The sequence below is a fragment of the Bison bison genome, unplaced genomic scaffold (assembly GCF_000754665.1).
Source record: "Bison bison bison isolate TAMUID 2011002044 unplaced genomic scaffold, Bison_UMD1.0 scf7180017864492, whole genome shotgun sequence".
NCBI classification, from domain to species: domain Eukaryota; kingdom Metazoa; phylum Chordata; class Mammalia; order Artiodactyla; family Bovidae; genus Bison; species Bison bison.
In genome coordinates, this window is record NW_011495051.1 from 7,591,512 (window position 1) to 7,605,065 (window position 13,554).

General features: G+C 56.3%; 2 long non-coding RNA genes and 1 pseudogene across 2 annotated transcripts; 1 reads left to right on the top strand and 2 right to left on the bottom strand.

Moving 5' to 3' along the window:
- Nucleotides 1–1,344: 1,344 nt before the first annotated feature.
- Nucleotides 1,345–4,072, bottom strand: LOC104979806 (annotated as a pseudogene).
- A 1,684-nt stretch (nt 4,073–5,756) lies between these two features.
- LOC104979809 lies at nt 5,757–9,189 on the top strand. Its single transcript, XR_824202.1, has 3 exons — nt 5,757–8,354; nt 8,585–8,643; nt 9,107–9,189. It is a non-coding gene; the product is annotated as an uncharacterized LOC104979809 (long non-coding RNA).
- LOC104979808 lies at nt 5,759–11,775 on the bottom strand. Its single transcript, XR_824201.1, has 2 exons — nt 10,804–11,775; nt 5,759–10,302 (listed from the first exon to the last, which is right to left on the bottom strand). It is a non-coding gene; the product is annotated as an uncharacterized LOC104979808 (long non-coding RNA).
- Nucleotides 11,776–13,554: the final 1,779 nt, after the last annotated feature.

The window sequence follows — 13,554 nt, forward strand, 5'->3', positions numbered from 1 at the left end:
CTGCTCCTCACCCCCCACCCCCCAACGCCAAGCTCATCTCTACAGATGGCAGATCCAGCTGACTCTTCAGTTAGCTTCTTTGGGGGCAAGATTCTGGACAAACCCCATAAATGCTGAACTACAAACCACCCCATATATACCCTGATTACACCCTGACCCATCTATCCTCCCCTCATCCCTTCCAGGGACATCCAGTCATGAAACCCTGCTTTTTAATCCAAAGGAAACAAGTCCAACTAATTTCTCCTACCAGTGGTTTCCCCATAACCCTGTGTGTGTGTGTGTGTGTGTGTGTGTGTTAGTTCCTCAGTCGTGTCCAACTCTTTGCGACCCCATGGATTGTAGCCCACTAGGCTCCTCTGCCCATGGGATTCTCCAGGCAAGAATGCTGGAGTGGATTGTCATTTCCTCCATCCCCAGGGGATCTTCCCGATCCAGGGATCGAACTTGGGTCTCCTGCATTGCAGGCAGATTCTTTACCACCTGATCCACAGGGGAAGCCCACCCGATCAACCCTAGTTGGAGGCAAAGACCAGCTCTACTCTAGTGCAGTAACCGTGGGTCAGGATGCAGAGGAAACGACTGGTGCAGCCCTGGTGAGAGAGAAGAGGTTCTGGCGCCTTCTGATGGTCATCTCATGCCACAGCTCGTCCTAAGCCGCTCCGTGGCGTCTGCTATAATCTGCCCACAAAAGCAGCTCCAAAGATACCTTTTACAATAGGTGAGTGGATGCACAAATGGTGGCACATCCGGACAGTGGCGTACAGTGGACGACAATAAACGAGCTGTGGGGGAGGGATGTGTTGGGAGTTCTGGATAAGTAGATGCAAACTACCATACATCGAATGGATAAACAACAAGGTCCTACTATATAGAACTTTCCTGGTGGCTCGGTTGGTAAAGAATCTGCCTGCGATGTGGGAGACCTGGGCTCAAACCCTGGGTTGGGAAGATTCCTTAGAGGTATCTATATCTATTTATCTGTATGTACACACACATATATATTTTTGGCCATACCCCATGCTTGCAGAATCTTAGTTTCCCAACCAGGGATTGAACCTGGGTCCATGGTGGTGGAGACATGGAGTCCTAACTACAGGACTGCCAGGGAATTCCCTCCCTGTTTTTAATTTTTTTTTTTTCAGATCAACATCTTACACTTTATAATACACTCACAAATTTTCACACAAATTTCATGTTTACAAGTACAAAAAGGCAAAGAACCTCAAAGAATCGAAGTTACTGTATCATCGACTACATTCAATAGAGTTAATACTGTTGTCCTCCTTCATCTTCTAAATCCAGAAGGGAACCGTGAATCCATCCCCCATGTGGACTCCACTTTCAGAAGTTGCAGACTGGCTGTAGTTCTGCACACATCTGGGTTTCAACAGAGCTGAGCTGAGATTCCATTGTGTTCCAGGCCAGATCGGCCAGAAGAAAGTCATCCATTGCTCGAGTTTCATTGCTGGTGAAGAATAAGCTCCCTGAAGTTTCGAAGCCAGAATTCGTGGTCTGTGTTTCAGCACTGTTCAACTGAACTTTGTTTTCCAGGGCAGGCAGGTTTTTAAGCAGTGGAGATTCCGTCAGTCTGGGTATCTGTGTCAGATGAATCAGTACTCAAGAAAAAGCTGGAATATTTCAGGATACTTCCCAGCGGCAGACAAGGGCTCCTGTCTAAAAAGAAGTTCAGGTCCATCTGTGTCTGCGTGTCAAAGATTTCAAGGCCTGAGAAGCTAGAATTTCCCCTGAAACTGTTGGCCTGGGTAGAGGGGTCTGCAAGGAAGAAGTCAGTTTGGGTTTCTGTGTCCAGTGATTCCAAGACTGGCTCAGTGGTCATGGTGCTAAGCTCACTCACCTTGGTTTGCATCTGGATATTTGAGAACTCTTCGATATCAAAATCAATTGCAGGATTCTGAGCTGGGCCAGATAGAAGATGGGTCCAGTATTTGTGTCAGACAAAAGACTATGATTGTCCAGGGTCTGACCAGGCAGGTTATTTGACAAGATGTTTTCTAGATCACTTAATAAATCCATGATCGGGATCTAATTATCTATCATGTTCTGTGATGAAAGCATACTATTCAGTGTACTGAAGTTTATAATTGGTGCAGATTTCTCAATATCTTGAGTTAAAGTTTTAGGGTGGTTCTGAGGTAACAAGTCATGAGTTACAATCTCTGCTACTAAGCTGCTGCTTATAATATTGTCTGTAGACACACGATATGATGAATGGACACTCTCAAAAATGTCTCCACACATTACAGCTTGGTCCATCTGTACTTGGCCATCTGCTGGACGTTGCATCCCACTGGTCTCAGTTTCTCTGGAGATCCCACCTGGCTGGAAACTGGCATCTATAAATGTATCAGTCTGAGCAGTGATAGATAAGGTTACCTTAGAACTGGGCAAAAAAGTCTGAGTTTGAACACTAATGGGAAGGGAAACCTGGAAACCAAATGTCAAATCAGTTTGCGAACAGGACGACACAGAGGAGTCAGGGCTGGCCCACTGTGCAAATGGCATAAATTGTGGTGTGGTGTGGGACAGATCTGTCTGTACATTGATTGAAGAAATGCTGTTCTTCTGACATGTGTTCCCAAGTTCTTGTAATGGGTTAAATGGACTTTTACCCAAGTTCAGTTGAACACCTGTGCTAATCAGCTCAACAGCAACAGGATTTACAATTTTTAAGAGAGGGAGGCTCTCCTTGAGAGAGCAGGCCTCCAAATCCAGGCTGAGGATCAAGGTTCCAATGGACAAGGGTAGTAAGTGCACGGCACCGGGGGCAGAGCCCTGATGGTCGACACCCAACACCATAGGCTGGGCTGATGAGTCAGCTGTAGGCACAAAGACAGGCACAGGACAAAACACTTTGAGCTTTGGTAAAAGCAACATCTGAAAAAAAAAAAGCAACATCTGAGGGTACCTTGGAGCTGCTGCAAGAGTCTACTGTTTGGCATTAGAGCTGCAAGAGTTTTCAAAAGAAGCCACCAGCTTTATTTCTGAAGTTTCTAGTTCTGGAGCGTCTGGCCGTGGAATTGGTTGGTCGCTCAGTGAATCGGCAGTCTTCCTGGACAGCTTCCGGCTGTGCGGACAGCTTCCGGCTCTGCAGGCAGCTTCCAGTTTCCTTTCCTTACTAGGTGGGTCCCTGTGCCCTTCAGGGATCTCACGCCAGTTCGGTAGATGTGGGACCGTAACGCAGTCCTGCTGGCATAGGGACGGCCACACGTGCACTGGAAGGTCTTGCCACAATCCTCTGCATGTCTTTTCAGGTCCCACTCGATGCCATACGAATTGCTGCACTTATTATATTTATGCTTCTTTTCAGCATGCATTTTCATAAAATGCTGTTTTACGAAAATTGAGAAAATGGTCTGTCAGGGCCTCTAGGGCGTCATTCAATTGGACAACAGTAGAATTTCAGTATGATGGCACCCCACTCCAGTACTCTTGCCTGGAAAATCCCATGCATGGAGGAGCCTGGTAGGCTGCAGTCCATGGGGTCACAAAGAGTTGGACACGACTGAGCGACTTCACTTTCACTTTTCACTTTCACGCATTGGAGAAGGAAATGGCAACCCACTCCAGTGTTCTTGCCTGGAGAATCCCCGGGACGGGGGAGCCTAGTGGGCTGCTGTCTATGGGGTCGCACAGAGTCGGACACGACTGAAGCGACTTAGCAGCAGCAGCAGCAGCAGAATTTCGGTACAGTTTTCAAATCTTTTATTGTTGGATTCACTATGCCATCCTACAGGCGGTGGTAGCTCTTGACCAGGTACATGTTGAGTGCAGGGCAGTTGGGCAGGATCTCGCTGCAGCTGCGCACCATGCACAGGATGTTGGTCCTCACGGCCCAGGACAGCTCGCTCACTGGTGGCTGGATGAACTCTGGGGCCGGTGACACTGACCCCATGGGCTGCTGCCTTGCCACCGTGGGTTGGAGCTGGCTGCCTATCAGCTGCCTGGGGGGACCCCAAGGACCCGAGGCAGCGGCGGCACCACTTACAGCCACCGGGACAGCTAGGGCACCCGAGGCAAGAGTCACGGAATCTGCCTCAGAGGCTGCCATGACTCTTGCACCGCAGCTGGACCCGTTTTTAAATTTTGAGCTTTTTAAGCTTACATGCTTTTGCTGGTTAGGACCTGCACTTGCTGGTGCCAGGTGACACCTGTCCCTGGTCACCTTCCCCTGCCTGGTGACAACACACTCCTCTTCCATGCCTGGCCTTCAGGTGTATGGGCTCAGTGCTGCCCCTGACCTCTGACCTGCCCCCATTGTGGGGTGGAAAGGCAGCGACCCCTCAGTTCTGCCTGTGGCCCACACCCACTGTTTCATGTCCGTAGGTGTTCATTCGAGGCCCCTGTGTCTCTTTCTGACCTGCTCTGGCCCTCGCCTGCCCTGTTCCATCTCTTCTGCCCTGTCCCTGGGTGCATTTCCATCAAGGGGACACGGCTTGAGCAGCAAGAGGTCTGATGGGTAAAAGCATCACCTTGTCTCTTGTAGATTCTTTGGGGACAGAGGCCCCTGGGTGGGTGACTCCATCCTTCCTGGCAGAGGTGATGCTGAGCCCCCAGTACTGAACAACAGCCAGGATTTGCAGTCCCCTCCTGGCTCCAAGGAGGGAGTGGGCTGCAGCCAGAGGTGCCCGTGTCCCTGTGAGGAGTCTCAGAGCTTCCACACCTGACCCAGAGGAGAACATGAAGCAGGGGAGAGAGGATGCAGGAGGAGGTAGAAGAGATGGATGGAAGATGGAGGCAGAGGACAGAAGAGTACAGGAGGATGGATATAGAGGGAGAAGGTGGGAATGGGACAGAGGTGGTGAGACAGGAAGAGGAGGAAGTGCAGGAAACAGGAGTGGGAGGAGGAAGGGTGATGGGGAGGTGAAGGTCTTGGGGTGCAGGACTTGAGAATGGAGGAGGAGGGAGGGTGAAGCGAGGGGCTGCCCAAGGACTGTAGAGCAGCTAGTGGAGGGGTAGGGAGGATGGGGAAGTGATGGAAGCTGAGGGGAAGAGGTGGGGGGATGCAGGGGTGGGATGGAGGAAGATGAGGGGAGAAGGGCAGAGCTTTGGCATCTCCTAAGCCTGGTGGGTCCAAGCCTGTGCTCGTGTCCTGGATCCCAGAGGCATCCTATCTGTCCTGCCCCAGACCAGGCAAGCTGGCCATGTGAGTTCGTTTGGCCTGTGGGCTGGGAGGTGGGGACACAGGGCCTCATGCTGTGCAGTGTATGGCCCCCCGTGCTCTCCATGTGTCACCAGCTCTACACTCTCCAGGCATGTTCTTGATGGTTTTCTGTGCGAGTCCAGGAACTGAGGCCCTTCCCCCTTGGCCTTGTTCAGACTTGTGGACTGAAGGGTGGTCTCAGCAGCACAGAGAGGCTGCCTGAGGTTAAATAAGTCATTTCTTTTCCCAAACTAACACCCTTCTGATTGGCTGGTGTGTTGCCTGAGCCGATTCACCAGCCAGAATCAGTGAGTTAGGTCCATTATGAGAACATGTGTCTCTTCCTAGTCCCTTGGTCCCCAATTCTTGCTCTGCCTCCCGAGAGGGGCCATCTGGGGGTGGCGGGGCGGTGAGGGGGGCGTGGTCCCAGGAAGAGCCCCATGGGCAGGAGCTCAGGGCTGCTGCCCTAGAACATGAGAGCCCCTGGTTGTGTTTTAATCTAAGTGAAGTCTCTCACTGCCCCTTTCAGGGCTCCTGGGGCGAATCCAGCTCAAAGAGCTTTCTCTGAAATTCACACGTCATCCACTTTAGCTCAAGTAGACTATTCAAAGGTCTTTATTTTACAGACTCCTGCTACCGTCACCACTACATCCATCTGTCACCACCTCATAAAAGTCTCTTGTCCATCAGCAGATACCTACCCCTCGCCCATCCCCCAGCCCTGGGGACCCCAGATCCAGTTTCTGTCTCTATGGACCTGGTGATGCTGGACGCTTCAGATCAATGGAGTCATACAATATATGGTCTCTTGTGCCCAATTGCATTCACCCATCCACAGTGTAGCTGGGGTCACCATTTCCTGCCCGCAGTACAGGAGAGTTGCAATCTCTCCACATCCTGTTACTGGGAATAAAGTTTCCATGGGTGAGAAGTGGTCTGCCCTGTGGTCTTGATTTGCATCTCCCTGATGGCTGATGAGGTTGGGAAGCTCCCCCTGAGCCTGTTGGCCTTGTTTTCTAAGGCTGGGTGGACTTTGGAGAAATGTCTACCCATGTCCTGAAGTCTACAAGTGGAAGTGTTAGGTGCGGCTGCAAGCCATGATCGCCAAGGGGGATCCCACCCACTAAGGGGGCACTAATGTCTGATTTCTCCCCCTATGACCAGGAAGCTGCCAATTGGGAGCCAACTTCCACTTGCTGGGTCCCTGAAGCTCTTTAGGGCACTGGAATACATGGATTTTTGTCTTGCAGCATCCAACATGGAGAAGCTGGAGACCCTACTAGCCTTGGAACCAGAAGAAATTATAACAAGATACGAGCAGGTGAGACCCCAGCAGGGATCATAGACAAGAGTAGGTGTACCCAGGCAGGGATCTGAGCCAAGGACAGGCAGCTGAGACCCGGCAGGGATCCTAGCCAGGTAGAACTGGTATCAGAACCCATCAGAAAAGGTACATTCGCCAAGTGGAAATCACTGCAGCCCAGGCGAGCATCCTAGCCCACAGAAGCAGGTATGTCCCAGGAGAAACCAGCGCCAAGAATAAGCAAGGGAGGACAGGCAGAGATCATCCCTGGGTAGACCATGGAAGGCCACGTAAGGATGGTTACCAGTAGGAACAGGTACAGCTCAGGCGGGGAGCAGTCAGCACGCAGCAGGTGAGCCCCAGGTGGGCCATGCCAGCCTACACGGCCAGCAGGAGCAGGGATGTCCCTGGTGGGATCATAGCCAAGGAGGAGCAGGTGAGGCCCAGGTGGGGCCCATTGCCGGGTGTGCACAGGTACAGCCCAGCGGGAACCATGGGCAGCAAGAGCACTCTCATTCCAGGTAGGGGTCACAGCAAAAGCTGAGCAGAGCGAGCCTGAGTGGACATCCTCCTCCCCAGGACGAGCAGGTATGGTTCAGGTGGGAGTCACTGCAAATGGGACCAGGTGGCCCAGGCAGGATCCTAGCCAGGTACGAGCAGGTGAGGCCCAGGCAGATCCTACTGAGTCGGGCGGGCCTGGTGCTGTGCCCCTGGGATGCAGGGTGGGGACTTGTCCTGCCCTGCCTTTCCTGGCATCTCTCAGCCTCCTCTGGCTTTGGGGCCATGCAGGGAGGATGCGGGAACCAGGGGAGGATACAGACCTCTCACTGTACAGTGTTGCCAACAGGCTAGGTTCCTTGCTGTGAGTCACTGGGACGCCCCTCTCTCCCATCCTGGGGGGTGAGTTTCCATTGGAAGAAACATCTCTCAGAGGCCAAGAAGAGGAGGGAGACCCCTGGTGGCCTTGGCAGGCCATGGCGCTGATGCATCCAAGAGCAGAGGTGGGCTCCAGGGGGGTCCTCCACACACGTCTGGCTCCTGCAGGAGGTGGGCTACTTCCGGGGCATGAACAAGGTTGTGGCCGTCCTACTGATGTTCCTGAACGAGGACGACACCTTCTGGAGGTTGTTCCAGCTGATGACTGATGAGGAGCACGCCATGCGCAGTAGGTGCCTGCAGAGGACGGCTGGGCAAGCCTGAGGATCTGGGGTCTCTTTGCAGGGGGGCTGGTGGGGACCCTGGCCCAGGACAGCTCCCCATCAGCAAAGGGCACTGGTCCCCACACTGCCCTTTGGGTTCTGGAGCTCAGCCCTCAGTCCCAGCCTCATGCAGACCACTCTCCCTTCCTTCCCTGCTGGTCCTTCTGCCTCAAGCCTGCCATCCACCAGGCGTCCCGCAAGCCCACGGCTGATGAAGCCCAGGCAGCAACACCACCTCCTCTGCCCCCAGCCTGGTTGCAGAGGCCAGGAGATGGCCAGGCACACACCCCCATCTCCCCTGGGGGCCACACTCACTGCCCCTCCATACCAAGCTGGCCATCCCCCACTGTGGTTGCTGTGTGGACAGTATGCTGGGGCCAGATGCCTGCCCACCCCTCTGCCCAGGGTGCCAGCTGAGCTGGGCATCCAGGAGCAGAGCCTCTGCCCTGGACTCACAGGCTGTCTTGCCTGGGAAGAGCATGTCCAGCCAGGGCTCAAGAGGGCCCCACAGGCAGGGGTCACCGCTGGGGGCTCCTGTGGTACTCCACTCCCCTCTGGGCGAGGCTTTGACTTGTGAGGGTCTGGGGGCTCCTCAGGCTTCATCCCTGGATTCCCAAAAATGCCAAGGTTCCAGGCCCATCACAAACACATTCTCGGCAGAGCCCTCCCCAAGTTGAAGGGACATGTGGTGAGTACAACTGTCGCCCCGCCCAGAGGTGCTGTCCCATGGCCACTGCGGGGACTTGGCTTCCTGCAGACTTCATTTGCCTTCTCCTGGGGGCTGCCAGGGGTGAGCTCGGGCTGAGCAGGCCCATGGACAGCATGTCCACCACCCCTGAGGGTGGCTGTACAGGGCCCTCAAATAGGGAGGTTTCTGGCAGGGCAGGCAGGCCCTGAGCACCGCCTGCCCTGCTTTAGAGCCGATGTCTGCGGGGATTTACACACCCACGTGGTTCATGCAGTGCTTCATCAACCAGGTAAGGCTGCCCAGGGACGCTGGGTTCCAAGGCCTCCCTGTCCCCCACTCCTGTTGCCCAGGGAGGGACAAACCCCACCCTCAGATATGCCAAGTCCCTCCCGAGGAGCCCCAAGGGGCAGCCAGAGCCCTCCTGGTGGGCCCAGGGCACCCTGAAGTCCCAGGGACCCGCCGTTTCCACCTGGCTCCCTTCGGGAAGGGTGGGTCAACCTGGGGTGCAGCTGAGCCACCATCGTGATCTGCTGAGGTGTCCCCACCGAGAGGGTTAGCTGGTGCGCTGTCAGGCCCTAAGGACCCTGAGAGGGCTGGTGGGAGCACCTTTGTCCACCCAGATGAGCAGCTCTGGGACCTTGTCTGACAAATGGTGGGACTGCAGGGACCAGAGGCAGATGTGGCTTCTGACCCTGTGCTGGGACCCCCGTGCCCTGCTCAAGTGGCCCCTCCCATGCCCACTGTCCCCACAGACCCCCCCTTTCCGCTGACCCTGAGGCTCTGGGAGGCCTCCATCCTGGAGGGTGGGCACTTGCTCACAGCCATGGCCTACACCATCCTCAAGGTGCACAGGAGGAAGCGGGCTTGAGCGTGGAGCACAGGCCACGGAGGAGGGAGTGCCAGCCGCATGAAGGCGGTCAGGGTGCCCTGTGGTGAGCGCCCCTAGCTGGGGCGCTCCCTGGAACTCTGTTGGGACAGATGACCCCCAGGGGTGGTGCACAGCGGAACACAGCCGCCCTCTACGGGAGGACCCTCCAATGTGGGGGCCGAGCCTTCCTTGTGGGTCCCCCGATGGCCTGATGGCACCCCCACCCCTAGAGCGTCTCCAGGATGCAGCCCACTCTGAAGCCAGCACCCTGGGGGGGGATCAGCCCTCCCTTCGAGTCTCCTGGACTGACTTGGGGGTTGAGTGGGTGGGTGGTGCCTTCTGGGCCTCCAGCTGGGTCAGTACCTAACACCTTGTTTCTCTTGCCCTCCAGTCAGGAAAACCCACCTAGTCTCCAGGGCTTCAGTATCTGAGGCCTCAGCACTCACTCAGTGAGGGTAAGACTCCACGCGTGCTGTACCAGCAGAAGGAGGGAGGAGGTCACGGGTGCGGCTGGGGTTCCCTACTGCTCCACACCCCAGAACTGTCAAAGTGTCCTTGGTCTGCGAGGGGTCTGTGCCTGTCCTGGGGGCCCTTGAGTTCACGCCCATTCTTGCCACCATAGGGAGCTGGCAGCTAGAACACCACCATGTCCTATATTCTAGCAAAAAGCCCAAGACCTCCGGGGAGCTGACAAGTGGGTGAAGAAGCTGAGGAGCTGGCAAAAATACCAGGGCAGCACGAAGGTACAAAGCTGAGTATCCTGACCCTGCAGGGCGCTAGCCTTTGGGCCCCACAAGGCTTGAGAGATTCTGATGCCAGGGCGGCAGCCAGCCCAGCCCAGGACCCCACAGGGAGGGAGCAGTTGGGGCTATTCTCCACTCCCAGTTTGGGAAGATCAGACCCAGCTCTAGGAAGACCCTGCCCCTCTGCAGCATCTTCCACAGGCCTCTCGCTCCGTCTCCTCCCCGGCGTGGTGCCTGCATCTGTCTCAGGGCTGCTTCTCCCCCATAGATGTGCCGAAGGGTATCCATGGGCATCCCTCCACCAGTGCGAGGGCAGGCCTGGCCTCTGCTCTGGGACCTGGAGAAGGTGAAGGCGGAGAACATCAGGAAATATCAGGTGCGGCCGGTCCACCTGAGCAGGGGCAACGGGCCAGGCTTGGCGGGCTGCCCCTGGGGACCCCTGGCCCATCCCCAAGGGTGGGGGATGGAAGTGTCGGGCTGTGGGGCTCCATGCTCCTCCTGGGCGGTTTTTAGAGTCAGGATGTTGGGAACCCGAGCCCCCTGGGTCGGGCTGGCGCCAAAAGAGGAGTAAGTGACTATTAGAAGGAAAGGCAGCGAACTGCAGTCTCTCCTCGCCACGCCCACCCCATCCCGCCCCCTTCTCGCCCCGCCCCGCCTGTTACCGCCTAATGGCAGGGACACTCCAGAGGGTGTTAGGAAGCAGAGGCCCAGCCGCCCTCCCTGCCTCCCCCGCACCTGAGAGCCGCCTCCCCGGACCAGGCTCAGGGCCCGGCGGGAGCTGTCACCTGGGAGGCCTCTGGGGGAGGCGGAGGAGGGGTCCAGAGGGCCTGGACGTTACCTTGTTAACGGTCGGGGTTCTGGGCCTTGGACGGGGGAGTCCCTCGTGAGCCCCGATGGCTTCAGAAACAAGCGGAATGAGGTTTCTGCAGAAAAGAGCTGCGGTCCCTCCGGCCGCGCCGCGCCGCGCCCGCCGCGTCGCGGCAGTTGTGGCGGTTGGTCCAGCGGGTCAGGGCCGCCTGACGTTGGCCCCGCCCCCTCGGCCCCGCCCACAAAAGAGCATAAAAGAGCAGGCCCGGCGGTGCTGTCCTGACGTCAAGCACATTGACGTAGACATCAACCGCGCCTTCAGGAATAACCTCTTCTTCTGGGAGCGAAACGGAATCAAGTGGGTCCCCAGGTTCCTGGCGGGGAGGCCGTGGACCTGGGTCTGGAACTGGGGTGGCAGGGTGTCGACCCCTGCCCGTCCTGGCTGTACCGGCTGAGCCTCGAGGGGGGGCGCGAGTAGGCACGTTAGGAGCCCGGGCAGAGGTGTAGGGCTCGCGGCGGGTGGCGGTTGGCGGTTGGAGAGGGGAGAGTGGGGCGGGGCACCCGCTGGAGGGGAGGGGCTCCAGGCGGCAGAGACCTGGCTGGACAGGAGCTCAGATGGACTGAATTCGGGTTAGAGGGTCAAATGACGCCCCATCTTGATGGTGTTGCTTACATATTTCTACTTCTACAGTTCCCATCATTTGTAAAAATAGATTGGTGAACCCCAAATTTCATCACTTAGGGACCCAGCCCCATCCCATCTCCTGCGTTCACCACATCCTTGACCAGCACATGCCTTTCACAGAGGACCCAAGACCTCTGGCCTCACCCCATTGCTAGGCTCTCAGTATGCTTTTTTTTGGCCACGCCATGTGGCTTGTGGGAGCTTAGTGCCCTGACCAAGGAGCAAACCCATGCCCCCTGTGGTGGAAGAACAGACTCTTAATCCCTGGTCAGCCAGGGAACCCCCCCAACCTACTGCTGCTGCTGCTAAGTCATTTCAGTCGTGTCCGACTCTGTACGACCCCATAGACGACAGCCCACCAGGCTCCCCGGTCCCTAGGATTCTCCAGACAAGAACACTGGAGTGGGTTGCCATTTCCTTCTCCAATGCGTGGAAGTGAAGTCGTGTCTGACTCCTAGCGACCCCATGGACTGCAGCCTACCAAGCTCCTCTGTCCATGGGATCTGCCAGCCAAGAGTACTGGAGTGGGTTGCCATTGCTAACCCTAACCTACTGCTGCTAGTATGCATTTTAAAAACAAGAATTCTTGGGAATTCCCTAACAATTCAGTGGTTAGACTCCACACTCTAATTGCAGAGGGCCCAGGTTGCATCCCTGTCAGGGAACTAAGCTCTCACAAGCCAAGCAGTTGGGCAAAAAGAAAAGAAAAAGCGGGGTTCTTTTTTTACACGTGACCTCAAGCCTGTTGCAACACCTGAAGCGTGTACTGTAATCCCTTAATATGCACCCAGAGATCACGTCTCCCAACACTTCGTGCTTTCTGAATAAGCTGTTCCAATCCAGGTAACTGGAGTGGGTTGAAGACACTGACAGCCAGGGAAAACATATGGGGAGGCAAGAGAGAGGGTTCTGCCACAACCAATTCAGGTTGCAGGCTATTGGCCTGCAGATCAAGCTCGCTCTGGACCAAGAGACACTCTTCAGAGCCTCCACCCCAAAGAGGGGTCTGGCCACAGCGGGGCTGAGAGCAACAAGGCAGGAGTGGGCTGTGCTGCCCGAGTGGTGACCCCAGACCCCTCATGCTCCTCTCACAGTGAGATGTCTCTACTGAGGGGCCCTGCCAGTCCCAAAGCAGCGTGGCCCCAGGTCTCCTTGGCTTTGGGGGCTCATTTCTTAAACACACTTGCTTTGTCGTGAGGCTCTGTCAGACAATATAAAATTAAGAGCATCAGTGTGAAAGAAGCCCCCTGTGTCCTCTTCCCCAGGCAGCAGGCCCTGTTCCACGTGCTGGTGGCCTATTCCATGTATGACACTGACAATATCTGCGCACCCAGGCCCTGCCCATTCCAGGGGGTCTTCCTGCTGGTCACAAATCAGGAGCATCCAGGAGCAGAGGTGGGAGTGTCAGGAGGGGACAGAGTGGCCTCCAGGTGGGTCCTCCACACACGTCTGGCTCTTGCAGGAGGTAGTCTACTTCCAGGACATGAACAAGGTTGTAGCCATCCTACTGATGTTCCTGAACTAAGAGGATGCTTTCTAGGGGCTGGTGCAGCTGATGACTGAAGACAAGCACACGATGGGCGGTAGGTGCCTGTCGAGGACGGCTGGGCAAGCCTGAGGATCTGGGGTCTCTTTGCAGGGGGGCTGGTGGGGACCCTGGCCCAGGACAGCTCCCCATCAGCAAAGGGCACTGGTTCCCACACTGCCCTTTGGGTTCTGGAGCCTCAGCCCTCAGTCCCAGCCTCATGCAGACCACTCTCCCTTCCTTCCCTACTGGTCCTTCTGCCTCAAGCCTGCCATCCACCAGGCGTCCCGCAAGCCCACGGCCGATGAAGCCCAGGCAGCAACACCACCTCCTCTGCCCCCAGCCTGGTTGCAGAGGCCAGGAGATGGCCAGGCACACACCCCCATCTCCCCTGGGGGCCACACTCACTGCCCCTCCATACCAGGCCCGCCATCCCCCACTGTGGCTACTGTGGGGACAGCATACCGGGGCCAGATGCCTGCCCACCCCTCTGCCCAGGGTGCCAGCTGAGCTGGGCATCCAGGAGCAGGGCCTCTGCCTTGGCCTCACAGGCTGTCTTGCCTGGGAAGAGC